The following is a 13,686-nucleotide window of genomic DNA, read 5'->3' as shown; positions in this document are numbered from 1 at the left end:
GCTCTGCAGTCCGGTCTCAAGTAAACCGTGCCCTGTCAGTGGCATTCTGCCTTTGGAGGAATTCCGAGCTGTGAGCCACCCGGGTCTCCCAGCGTGTCTGTGCAGCCAGGAAACAGTCCTCAGCAGCGTTCACTCAACTCGGCTGGATATCAGCACAGCTGCTCCCGATACCACTGCCCGTGCTCTGATTCGAAACCGCACTACAGTCCTCTGCTCCGATCTCAAGTAAGACTCACCTTGGTGCTTAAGCATCCCCTGCCCTTATTATGCCAAACGAAGATAATCAGGGCAAAATTTCCGGAATGAACCACTGATCCAAGGTGGAGCAGTTGCTTACAACCGCTCACACAGCTGCCATCTTGCCCTGAGTGTCTTTTGTGTAGGATATGAACTTACGGATGAGGGAAAGGCTTGGCCCCTCATTTTTTGGGAAGATGTGCACAACCGCAACCTCCAAACTCACTCAGAAAACAGCAGTCTCCGTTAGGATTTCTAAAAATTGGCAGAATATACAAACCGGAAAAGTCACAATGAATTACCTCTTTAATGAATTATATGTTCTGATTTCTCCGTTACTTGCCGAACACCAGAACACACAGTTAAGCTCAGATCATCACAATCTGACTTGCTTGAAACACGCCACTTATAGAAAAGTGTCAATTACTCGAATATGGTCATCCCTATTTTGCCAGGTGCAACTGGATTTACTTATATTACTTCAAATGAAGGCAAAACAGTGCCTATCGTATATAAATAATTACTTTATTATTAGCCCTGTTTACTGAAAGAAATATGTCTGCAGAGAGCTTAGTTCCTCCTTAAAGGTATTTGCACCAATTCTTTAATTTGTACAGAGCTACTGGTAGAGAGAGTTTGTTGTATACGCAGTCTAGGTGCACCTACCTGTTTTTTCACCTAGAGGTGTGTTGAGTATGCTTGAGTATGTCTTCATGACTTTCCCAGGCAAGCTAAGGCAATCATTGCATGAATGTATTTACTGGTGATTTGTGTTCCATTGATCCTGCAATTGTGTGTAGATTTTTCAAACACAGATGTGAATCCATGCTCCATTTTCTCTGTAATAACAAGAACCCATCACTGGGTGAGGTTGGGGACTTTTCTTTGGAGAAATGACTACCAAGCTAGAGGTGCACCGCCTAGCCATATGTTATTGTGGGTGAAAGATGCACCAAAGGTTTGTCAAGATACTGATGAGTCAGTGTTATTATTCATTGAGAAATATGTGACTTGTGACATTCCAATGGAGTCTCGGAACAGAGCTCTTAGGCAACAAGTGATGAAATTCTAGTGTCATACTTGAGGCAAATATTGTTTATGCAGCAACAGAGCAAAAGTGAAATACTACACTAAGTGTCATTCAGGGTTCCCTAGGCCTGTAATCTCCAAAGGAAGAGTGAACAGTTTTGCCTGCAGTCAGACACACTGTTACTGGGAAATCACCTACAACACATAGAACTTAAAACAAAGTGAGGCTTCAAAATGTATCAGTAGTTATAATCCAGTAATCCTGTCCATGTGGAATGCCAACATGGATATTCAGTTTGTAGCAGACAAGAAAACTGCTGTAGCTGGATTTTTCACTTCACATATAACAAAGTCAGAAAAGACAGAAATTAAGGATTTATATAAAGAGATAGCATCAGAGAAGACTTTAAGTAAATAGATTTACAATTTCAGTTTAAAGATACTCTCACACAGAGAAATTGGATCTTATGAAGCTTATGACAAGCACAGTTCTTATAGCATATAAGGGAAGTCCAAATGTATAATTTGGAACAGTTAAGGTCTGGCATCAACACGAAAACATGTGTTGAAACCATTTCCTGAAAGTGAATATCTTGCTCAGGGTGATCCAGAAAGAACTAAGCTAGTTAAAACAAGTATGATGGACACGTATTATCCTAATTGGATAGTTCATCTAGATAACCTTTGTTTGTATGAGGTACTTCGGTACTATACATACAGAAATAACATAGTAGAAAATATTGAATCAGGACTGTTTGTGGTGAGTGGCTGTAACAGATGTTTAGTGAGACATTCAAAACCAAGTCTCATTAGTCATTGTAAACTGAGCTGTCAAACAGGTGAGAAAATAGAATTATTTTGCCTGGCTCTTTTGCAACTGTTTAAACTTTGGCATTCAGAAACGGAACTGTTAGATGAATAGGACTGTTAAGAAGATACTTTCAATCCAGTCAAATATAGCATTTAGTGTGAAGTGTTTCTCACCTAGCAGAACATTTTAAATGATGAAATTCAACAAGAGGAAACAATTGCTATAGAGGTTGCAGACAACAGTTCCCAAGATAGCCAAAGTTCAGGGCTACTGGTCAAGATCCTCTTGGCCAATCGGTCTTTGAAAATGAGGCATCCATACCTACAAATGAAGTAGAAAATGCTATGGGCCAAGAAACGAGTGTGACCAGTGATTTATAAAGTTTGATCTCTCAACTGAATCAAGAATAGCTACAACTTTTTGAGAAAATAACAACACCTGTAGAGCATGGATTCAGACATAATAAGCCTAAATGTTCTTGTAAAACATTCAAGCCTACGCTTCTCTACACTAGTGGTCAGCCAGGTGCAGGAAATCGTATTCTAATGAGTGGTGACTGCTTTTCTTCAGAGGAAGATTAGTTGTGATCTTTCATGTGTTGCGACTGCTCCTACTGGACCAGCTGCTCACAGCATTGAAGGAATCAAATTGCACAGACTACTTAAGTTGCCTATAGAACATGACAACACACAAGAGTTCTTGAAGCTATCTGGTGATTCTTATCATAAAATATCCAGAGTTCTCAAAACAAATTAAACTTCTTATTATCGATGAGGTCAGCATGGTATCAAACCTAATGCTAGCTTTCATTCATCTGAAAATGCAAGCGGTACTCAGAACTGACTATGATGTTCTGTTGTGTGGTAAACTCATCATAGTTTTTTGATGACCTTGTACAGTCGAATCCTATTAAAGGTAAACCAATTTTTAAGAAACTGGTTCATGAAGAAACTACAAAGTCATTAGGGAGTAATGGAAATGTTAACATATGGTTACAATTTCAGAATGCTGAGTTGACAGAAAATATGAGACGGGCTGCAGATGTGGAGAGTGGTAATGTATTAAAAGACATGAGAATAGGAATTATTAGCAAATAACTATCTCAAAACTCAATTACAGATTGTGTGCCTCATGCTAACATTGGACAAGTGCACTTAATTTAACTTAGAAACGATTCATGTGGAAAAACAAGATATTGTAAATATCAATAGTAAAGATAAAACTGAACATCAAGGTTTAAACCAGTATGTCAATCAGTGTGAAAGAAACTTGATTCACTAGAGAAAACAATTTCACATACTGCTGGTTTAGAAAAGACTATGAACCTGTGTAAATATTCCAGATTACATTTGCGACTAAATCTGAACGTCAAGGAGGAATACATGAATGGTGCAATAGCGAATGCAATGGACTTTATTTTTTATCCCAAAAGAGCAGAGTATGTATACATTTTGATTGCATTTGATAATTTTGAAGAGGGTAAAAAAATTGGAAGGTGCACTGCTAGACTTCTATTGGTAAAAGACCACTATGTGAGAAGACAACAATTTCCTCAGCATTTGGCCTAAACTGTCACCATTTTACAAATCTCAAGGATTAAGTTTGTATTGCAGCAATGATAAATATAAGTCACACAGTGTTCAAAGAAGGAATTTCTGATGTTGCGCTATCACTAGGTAGGTCATTGTCAGGATTGGACCTTCTTCACTTTGATGAGAGCAAGATCAATGCTAACTCGTGTGTGTTAGAAGACAGTCATTTAAAAGGCCTGAATGCTTCTCATCTGAGATTATATCCCACTTTTGAGAAGCTACAAAGTTATAGAAAGCAAAAATTGTCTGAGATTTCATATTTTTTAAAGCTTCAAAATAAGTGAAACAACAACAAAAAGTTCTAAAAAGCTAAAAACTAATGAAGTCAATATTGTAACAGGTTTTCCTTTTTCAAAAAATTCAGGAGTTTCATGTTACTCTAATGAGGTAGTTAATGTTCTATTTCACTTATAACCAGTAGTTGAAAACAATCAATAAAAACAAAGCCAAACCTTTACCTTTTGATGCGTGTATTGGCCAAGGGCTTGGGCACAGCAATCCTCATACCGTACATGAGCAGAGATAGTATTTTGCTATTGTTGTGCATGCTGCGTTTCAATGACAATTCTGCTGCATTGCCTCAGCACCATCCAGACCATGACAGGTTGTTCAGAATTCGGCCTGTCATGGAACATTTGTCCACTAGGTTTCCAGAGGTTTATACCCTGAAAAAGTATTTAGCCATTGAGGAGTCCTTAATCTTGTACGAAAGGTGGCTGCTTTTCAGGCAATACATTGTGAGCAAAAGAGCTCGCAAGGGCATCAAGCTGTACATTCTGCGTGAGAGCTCTACTGGATATGTGTACATCTTGAGAGTGTATACGAGGAAGGGCTCCACTCTCAACCCTGCAGGTTGCTCTTCCATGCTAGGAGTCACAGGGAAGATTGTATGGGAGCTTGTCCAGCCACACCTTCAAAAAGGGTATAACCCTTAGGTTGGCAATTTCTATACAGTAATAGAGCTGTTCAGTGAGCTGTAGACAGAGAGGCCACTGTGACCTGTTGTACAGTTTATTGTCACTCCAAAGGATTCCCGCAGTAGCTTGTTTGTAAGAAGCTGCAGAAATCCCAGAGCACTGCGTTGCATTCCAACAAACTGTTCGCAGTCAAGTTTTCAGATAGGCGTGATGTGTACGTGCTCACTACAACTGGACATGGGTGAAATGGATAGGAACAACCAGGTACTTCAGCTATACAACGCAAGTCATAAAACTCACACTTGCTACAAGAAACTGTTTACGCTCCTGATCGAGATAGCGACATACAATGCATATGTTGTTTACCGTCAGACGACCCCAGGAATACATATGTCCTTTCTTGACTTTCTTTTGTCTGTCATTGAAAGTCTTACTGCTACAGAAGCATCAGTCTCCAGGGCATTTCCTGTGGAGGACGTGGCAAAGCTGTAGGAGTGACACTTTGCTAATTGCATTCCTGCAACATCTAAAAAGACTCGACCATGTCAGCGTTGTAAAGTCTGCTTTAAGCAGAGAAAGATGCAGGTGAGTCATTTACACTATCTCCTTTGCCCATCTTATTCACACTGTGCAGCAATCAAATTAAAGAAGTTCCACTCATCAAAGCAACAAGCGACAGATGAGAATGAGTACTTGGGACATGGGAGCCTGATAAGAGAAAAACTCACAAGGAACACAGGAAAAGAAAGCCCACAACCATTAGAAAGGAGGAAACGAAAATTGACAAGCACATGGACCAAAAAGAAGGGAAGGTGACCAGAAGGCAGGATGTAAGCCCCTTTTTGGATATATTTAATGCTGTAGATTTCATGAGAATAGCGCAAGCACTGTGCAAGTGAAACCTAAACAAATCAAAAATTCTCCCTGTTGTGTTTTTTTTTCTTTACTGCTGTCTGATTTCTTTTTCTTGGAAATGCACAGAGCCAAAAGAGAAGCAGCATTTTTAAGAAAAGGAACCAACAAAAGATTCAGGGGCATATTACCAAGCAATAGCGATAATTATCGCTATTGCTTGGTTAGAGACAAAAATTTACCGCAGCGCTGCGGCGATTTTTACCGCAAATAAACCTTGGTATTACCAAGGTTTAACGCAAATGCGGTAAAAATCGCCGCAAAGCATGAATATCGCTGAAAAGTCAGCGATATTCATGCATTAGCGAGCTAATGCTCTTAGCCATGTTATCCACCTCCCATTGGAGAACATGGCTAAGAACTGCTCAGGGCAGGTGTTAGCTTTTGGAGATATTCTCGCTTAGCGCGAATATCTCCAAAAGTTGGTAATAGGAGATAGCGATGTTAGCGACTGTTTTCAGTCTCTAACATCTTGGCACGCCCACTTTGCATCTCATTAGTGATAAATATCACTGACATGCAAAGTGGGGCCCAAGATGGTCGCTATCTCCTACTAGCTGTCGCTAACTGGCGTTAGCTGCAGCTAGGTAATAGGGAGATAATTTTATCTCCGCTTTCTTGGCTTTTAAAGCCAAAAAAGCGGAGATAAACCCCCTTGATAATATGCCCCTTAGTTTCTTTTCTTGCTGTGGATAAAATGGAAATTGTGGGCATCTAGGGCCTTTGTAGACGTAGCTAATAGCTGAAGGGTCTGACAGTCAGTTTACAGTGCTGACAGGGCTCCCTGGAGCTAGCCCGCCCCATTGCACCCCGGGGATGTGGGGGCTAATGTTAGGCCGCTGACTGTAGTTTATGACTTTACAAGGGGTTTTAACATGTCCTGTTATCTTTGGGATGCCTCTTTCATTAAATAGATACCTAGACAGGTCTGGTAAGAAAAGCAAAAGGAATTGACAGCCAAGTAATATGGGCAATATGATATAATGGGTGGGGTCTCTCCCTCCTTGCAACTCTGAACCCTGCCAACTTTTTCTCAACCCGTTTACCGCTGCGGACATTCCGCCACGGTGTGGGCGCTACGCAGTGGGCGGGGCTGCGTCAGCCGTTGGTCGTGCGCAGCACCCAGAAGCGAGTGCTCTCGTTGGCCAACGGCCGACACGAGCATGGAAAGGTTACAATGGCCTGGTAATGGTCAGCAACAGCATAGTATGCAATGCAAAGGCCTTGGGAAAGCGTTTGCTCATTGACCTGGACATTGGAGTACCCTTGTGCATGTGGTATTATTGAACACTGACATTTTTTTGGTGCCACTGGATGCACATGTGAATCCTAAGCTTTACAGAATTGTTTGTGCAGTGTGCTCCTTCTACCTATTGCAGCCCTGTAGATGGTGCCTGGGAACAAGATGGGATGAAAACACAGAGAATGTTTGTTTTTAATGTTTCTTCTGCTCCTTGAACCCAAGCAAGCACCGCAAATCGAAAATCTTCCCAGAGCGGAAGAGCAGAGCTTTTATTTAGGGTTCTCTTAAGTTTTGGATGGGACCGTCTCCCACAAGATTTATAGGTCATTTTGCCTCCTGGTAATTTCCATTGCTAATACAAATGCTTTCATTCAGAAGCAAGGTTGCATTTCCTTGTCAGAAAACCATTAGGCTCTGAAAGTCCATAGAAAATGTTAAAGGTGAGTATGACTGGAGGCCAATGCTGGAATCTATTAGCTCTGCATCCACAACTTATATTCAAAACCTTTCTGTGGCTTGAAGGAGCCTGTTAAGTTGCTTCTGATAACGTGCTCATACCTGATCCTTTTAAATAAAGGTTATTATTTGAAGCATCCATGGCAGAACACTGCTGAACAGATGAGCTCCTCTGTATGTCTCGAGTGACTATGAAACATGCACACCACGATGTTGACTTGAAAAGCAGGAAAGCTATGGACGTTTTTCTCTTGAAAATTTCAAGTATCATTCACTATAAGCTAGGGGCTTGGACGGAGACCAGCACCAGAAAACCCTAAAAGCTGAAACTACCTTATCTGAGTAAAACCTTTGCGAATTGTTTGGGCCTGGTGATTGGCAGACAGGTGATAGAGTGCAGCCTTGCTTGTGAATGTAGCTACATGATGACCATGGCAGGTCAAATGCAATGTGTCAATGATAATAATGTTTTAAAATTATAAAAAAAACTTGTGGCATGAAAGACTTCAAGTAACAATATATACAGGGGTCTCAGTGGAAACCAACAGCAGAAAGATACAATTGCTGAGATGTTAATGACCGCAAGTACAGGAATACAGTGGTGTCTCACAGCGGAGAAAACACCTGAATGCTATGCACAACCATACCTTACGTTCAAAACATGGGGTTGTTTCACAAAAGCATTTATTAGTCTAGGAAGTAGAACTACAGGTGTAATCTTTTTACGTCTTTTTTATGTCTTTGCAAATTGGCCTGAAATCACCAACACTCTCTTAGTAGAAATGCAAAGAAGGCACAGCCCCTTCTATCTAAGTGTACATATAGATGCCATTAATTTTTACATTTAATTCTCACTTTACATGTTTTTCAACAAATTCACAAAGCGATCTAAGAGTAAATAAAAGAGTGATACAGTAGGTCTAATGGACTTAGTCCAATATGCCTTTGTGAACATGGCCTGATGTCTGGGTTTCAGAATTCTGTAGCCAGAGCATCATAGCCTCAGTTTAAGATGACGACTATAGGAGAAGACAATATGACCCTAATTTTATTTTTTATATGCGTATACAACATGCACACAGACATCCACACACGCACTCAAAAACCTAGGTTACCTCTGTAAGAAAACACGAGCAAATACTTGACAAGGTTGAATGCCTCGTATGCTCCTAAATGATGTGCATAAGATAAAATGCAGGTTGCCATTTACTACCTGATATGCTCTTAAAGCTCACAATCACTTAGGGGCATATTATCAAGAACGGCGTTACAAATTATCACCGGATTAGCGGCAGAAAACTGCAGCTAAAGCTGCGATAATGGGCTTGATAATATGCCTTTGAGAGTTCTATCATGGCCTTCTATTGGAATGCTCCACGGCATATTATCAAGCCTATAACCGCAGCTTTAGCTGCAGTTTTCTGCTGCTAAACCGGCGATAATTTTATGATAACATGCCCCTTAATGTATTAAGATTTCTAAAACGTACTCCGGGTCTAGAAGGGTGTGCAGACCATCTTCCCACACCACCGACCATGCCATGCGTCACTACCTCAGTCTCACTTTATCAAGTCACGCGTGGTTACGACCGCACGCTCAGCTCCCTCAGCATTCACGCAAAGCAAGGAGCGGCGTCAAAACGCGTCTCTCTGCTTCCGTCCTTGGTGAACCTCCCGAAATAAGAGGGTTTGCTGATAAATACAGAACTTGTTTTTGATGTTTGTTGACGCTTCCTGCATTTAAAGCCAACACATTGAAAACAATTTTACAGGTATACGTTTTCTAACATAACTTGTTTCAAAATAACAAAGATTGGGGTTGTCTCTGTGAAATCCCAATAAAAATGAGTTAAGATGGATTTGTATCCCTGAAAGAGTATAATTTTAGGATGACCGTATAATCTGGAGTGAGTTATTTTCCTTGGCACACAATATTTTTAATGTATGTGTTTTATAATGCGCAGACAATCTCCAGCCCACCGGTAACAGCCGTGATTAAGGTGTAGTTCACGGGTAGTCCTTTCATCAAAGTGTTTTGTGCAATGACTCTTTATGGACCTACCCATCTGAGCATCATTTGCAGTCTGAGTCGGCTCCACAGCCTGGTGTTCTCGCTTCCCTTTCGTCTTCCATTTGACTAAGCCGCACTTTCTTCTTAGAGTGACTGATGACTGATCTCCAATTGCAACACTCATTTCACATTTCCTTTTGTTGGCTCCCTTGCAGTTAAATATATCTTCCCTTTGATAGCACCGCTTGATGAATTGACTCTATGGTGCACCTGCCAGGTTGGTTTATGTCGCTGGTAACCTTGAGAGTGAACATTGTTGGAAGAAAGAGTGCATCTAGCTCGCCGTGCTGAGACACTGAAATAAGAAGCATTTGCAATGCAATAGGTATGGCATTAGCGAAAATTAGAGCTATTGGTGTTGTAAATGACAAGGGGGCATATTACCAAGCAATAGCGATAATTTGGTTAGCGGGAAAAATTTACCGCTGAGCTGCGGCGATTTTTACCGCAAATAAACCTTGGTATTACCAAGGTTTATCGCAAATGCGATAAAAATCGCCGCAATGCATGAATATCACTGAAAAGTCAGCGATATTCATGCATTAGCGAGCTAATGCTTTTAGCCATGTTATCCACCTCCCATTGGATAACATTGCTAAGAACTGCTCGGGGCAGGTGTTAGCTTTTGGAGATATTCGCGCTTAGCGCGAATATCTCCAAAAGTTGGTAATAGGAGATAGCGATGTTAGCGACTGTTTTCAGTCGCCTACATCTTGGCACGCCCACTTTGCATGTCATTAGTGATAAATATCACTGACATGCAAAGTGGGGCCCAAGATGGTCGCTATCTCCTACTAGCTGTCGCTAACTGGTGTTAGCGACAGCTAGGTAATAGGGAGATAATTTTATCTCCGCTTTCTTGGCTTTTAAAGCCAAAAAAGCGGAGATAAACCCCCTTGATAATATGCCCCAAGGTGCCTGTAAAAGAGAGGGAAACATGTTGGTTCAAAGACATAACACAGCGAGGAAACAATAAATGTATGAAGCATAAATATTAGAGTAGACATTATATAATAAGATTATGTTTCTGTTGTAAGAACCCCCAATGTGGTGTGTAAGTGCAAAACATTTCTTTCCATGTGTAAGCAGCACTTTTGCCATAATTTATAGTTTATATTTGCTTTGTATAGTACCCACATTTGCTGGCTATCGCACTTATGGTACCTTATAATTGCAACACGTAACTTTTTTAATGAAATACTCTGCTAGCGAGTAACAATGTGGTCCGCTGGCAAAGCGCTTCAGCACCACATCAAGATCAGAAAGCGCTACCTAAATTTTACTTAAATACAACCTACCAGTGGTAAGCAAGGTGACGGTTGTAAAAGGAGGTATATGCCTAACTAGATTAAAGCCTTACAGCTACCGTGTTCAAGCAAGCCATGTTATTTTGAGGCAAAGGGGTATGCAGTGATTGAGGGTGAACGAGCAGCATTTGATAGTGAGAACACACAGGGCTGTAAATACTTCCAGATGGGCTGAGGAGAAGGCATGGTGGAGCTTATTTGGCAGCGTTAGTGAGGCAGAAAGAGTAGGCGAGCTTTAATTGCTAAAAGAAAGTCTGCGAGCTTATTTCCTGACCTAGCTTCTGCGCCTCTTCATTACTTATCTTTGGGAGGTCTATTCTGTCTAGGTATTTTGCACACCCTTCTCTGTCTAGGGGCTGATCTTTTTTGTAGAGTTCTTGGTAGAACTTTTGAAATGTTCTTAGGATTTCTTTGTGTTTTGTGTGCGTGATGTTGTGTGAGTCGGAGATTGAAGAAATTGTGAATTGTCTTTTTTGGTGTTTTAGGTAGGAGGCTAGGAGCGTCCCAGCTCTGTTAGCCTCGCAGAGATTAATGGAATTATATTTATTCACCCACAGCCCAGCCCTTTCGCTCAATATTTTGTTATACTCCTACTTTTTCCTAGTGAGTTCTGTTAGGATGGTAGTGTTCTGTGTATCTCTGGCGTGGTTAGTCTCCAGCCCTTTAATGTCCTGATTAGTATTTGGCCTTGATCCCTAATATTGTGCCTCTGACTGTTGCTTAAGTGCATCCCGTAGAATCTTGGGGTCAGTGTTTTGTGTGTCATTATGGATAAGGTAGTCCTTTAAGCCTCTTCTATTTTGGTTTTGTTTCCTTGGACTGAGAGGTTGTCGCTGTTAAACCTCCACCTACGGGAAATGTCTTCGTTGTGGTGTCCACACAGCTGTAGGCTAATGCACGAGTGATCTGAGAGTAGCCTAGGCGAAATGTCGGTGTGATCTATTAGATGTGTGTGTGGCCCTGTGATTAATATGTAGTCTATCCTGCTGTATGAGTTGTGCGGGTTGGAGTAGAAGGTAGTCTCTGGTGTTGGAGCCGCCATGGGTATTTGTCTGTGTGTGTGAGCGCATGGATGCCCTGTAGTATTGGTGGGTGTCTGCAGTCTCCTGGGTTGGTTCCGCTGCTCCCCCTGCCTGATCTAGTCCTAGTGATGCATCTTGTATATAGGTATAAAGATGGAAAGGTGTAGAAAGGATAGAAGACAGAGGATAGCTTAAGGAAAATAAGATAAGACAGACGTCCCCTCTCCCCCACCTCCCTCACCGCCCCATTCTAAAAACTCATATTTTGGACGTGCGATGACAAGTTTGCTGTTCCGTCTCCCTGGGAGCCATTACTTTAGTGTGTCTCAGATACTCCCCCCTCCAAGAGTGTCCTTCCGCCTTCCTGCGTGCGTTTGTAGTCCATTTATATAAAAAGCAAAAGTCCCCTCCTGTTCCCGTCAACCATCATGGACCCCCAGCAGATATCATATAAAAGGATAGATATAGATTGTGTCTCTTCGTTGCAGATTTGTGTATCGCTTGGTTATATTTGGTCCCTTTCAGAGCTGGTTTGTTTGTGGAGAGCTCTTCGCTCCCGTTCAAAGCGCCTTGAGGTGTGTTACATTTGTGCCATAATAGCTTGATTATGAGGTAGATACGGTTGATCTCTCAGGCCGAGGGTCGGACTTCTACAGGATCTGAAGTTGAGTAGGTAGCTGTTCCTGATTGTCCATCTTGGGGTCTGCTCTTCAGCCTGTTCACTGCACTGTTAGTTCTGGCGATGCCCTTCTCTTTGTTGTTCCTGTTTGGGATGTTTCCATCTCTTGTTGCGTCAGGCCTTCTAGGTACTCGCTTAGCTCTCTCGGGTCCTCAAAGATGGGTGTTCTCCCTTTGTCATTTATTCGGAATCTTGTAGGGCCCGTGAATGAGAATATGATGTTTCGCTTCCTCATTTTATCTCGCAGGGCCAGGAAGCCTTTTCTTATGTCGACTGTGGGTTTGGAGTAGTCTTGTGTGAGGATTATTTTTTGCTCATTCCATGCAATGTTTTGGTTTTTCCTTGCAGCCCCGAATATAGCTTCTGTGTGCTGTGATCTTAATGATTTGCATATTATTGGGCCGAGACCCGTTCTTGTTGCTGCTTTGAAGGCTGGTACTCTATAGGCTCTGTCCAGCTTGAAGGGGTGATCAAATTTGAGGTTTGTGATATTTGGTATCATTCCCTCGATGAAGGCCAGGCAGGAGCCTGCTTTATCCTTCTCACCCTCCGCCACCCCAAGGATGCTTATGTTCCAACCTTCTGTTCCGGTACTCCAATTCCGCCGTCTGCTTCTGGAGTGCTGCTGTGGTCTTGATTAGGCCCTTAAGATCCTCGTTTATTTGTTGGTCCGCGTCCTCTATGTCGCTTATTCTCTGCTCTGCCACTGTGAGTCTGTTGTTAGCTGTGTGTGTATCCACTCCTACTGCAGCCAGTCTGTTTAGTTGTTTTGGCTAGATCGTGGACTTCGGCCAGTTTTTTAAGAATCATCTCCAGTGTGCTATTGAGGTCAGGTTTTTGCTTAATAGAAGAGTCCATTAGTGTGTCTTCCCTGTTCTTTTTCAGCGGCTGTTGAGCTTTCCCTTGGCTCCCCAACATGGTTGTAAGCCCACTCTTTGATTGTTGGATCTCAAATCTCCCCCCTCTTTTATGGGTCGCAGGCTGGTGTTTCTGTTCCTGTGCAACCTTCCGTTTTGGGCATTGAATCCCTTTGGGGTAATCTTTTAGGCCAGCTTGGTTTGCTTTCCGGGGGGGGGGGGTGCAGGGGGGGGGGGAGAGTGCTGTGTTCTGTTGTTCCATGAGGTTGGCTATATATAGGGTGAGACAGACTTGCTTCTTGTCTGGAGTGCCGCAGGGAGGCTCTTGTTAACGCCACCCCTAATGTTTGTGGGTGGATGTGACACTCTGGTGCCCTAGTAGTGCCAGTGCCTTGTGGTAGGTCCTACTATCTGCAGGCGGGGGTAGCTTGCGTGAGCCATGACCTCCCCAGTCCTTCCTCTTGAGGGTCGCTCTTCTTTTCACGGTGGTAGCACCACTGCTGCGCCTGTGCGAGATGTGTTGCCCACCTCCTCTAAGCTGGTGCAGCCTCTGC

This window comes from Lissotriton vulgaris, chromosome 4_1 (assembly GCF_964263255.1).
Source record: "Lissotriton vulgaris chromosome 4_1, aLisVul1.2, whole genome shotgun sequence".
Taxonomy (NCBI): Eukaryota; Metazoa; Chordata; class Amphibia; order Caudata; family Salamandridae; genus Lissotriton; species Lissotriton vulgaris.
The sequence above is the reverse complement of the archived record's forward strand: the minus strand, read 5'-3'. Positions refer to the sequence as shown.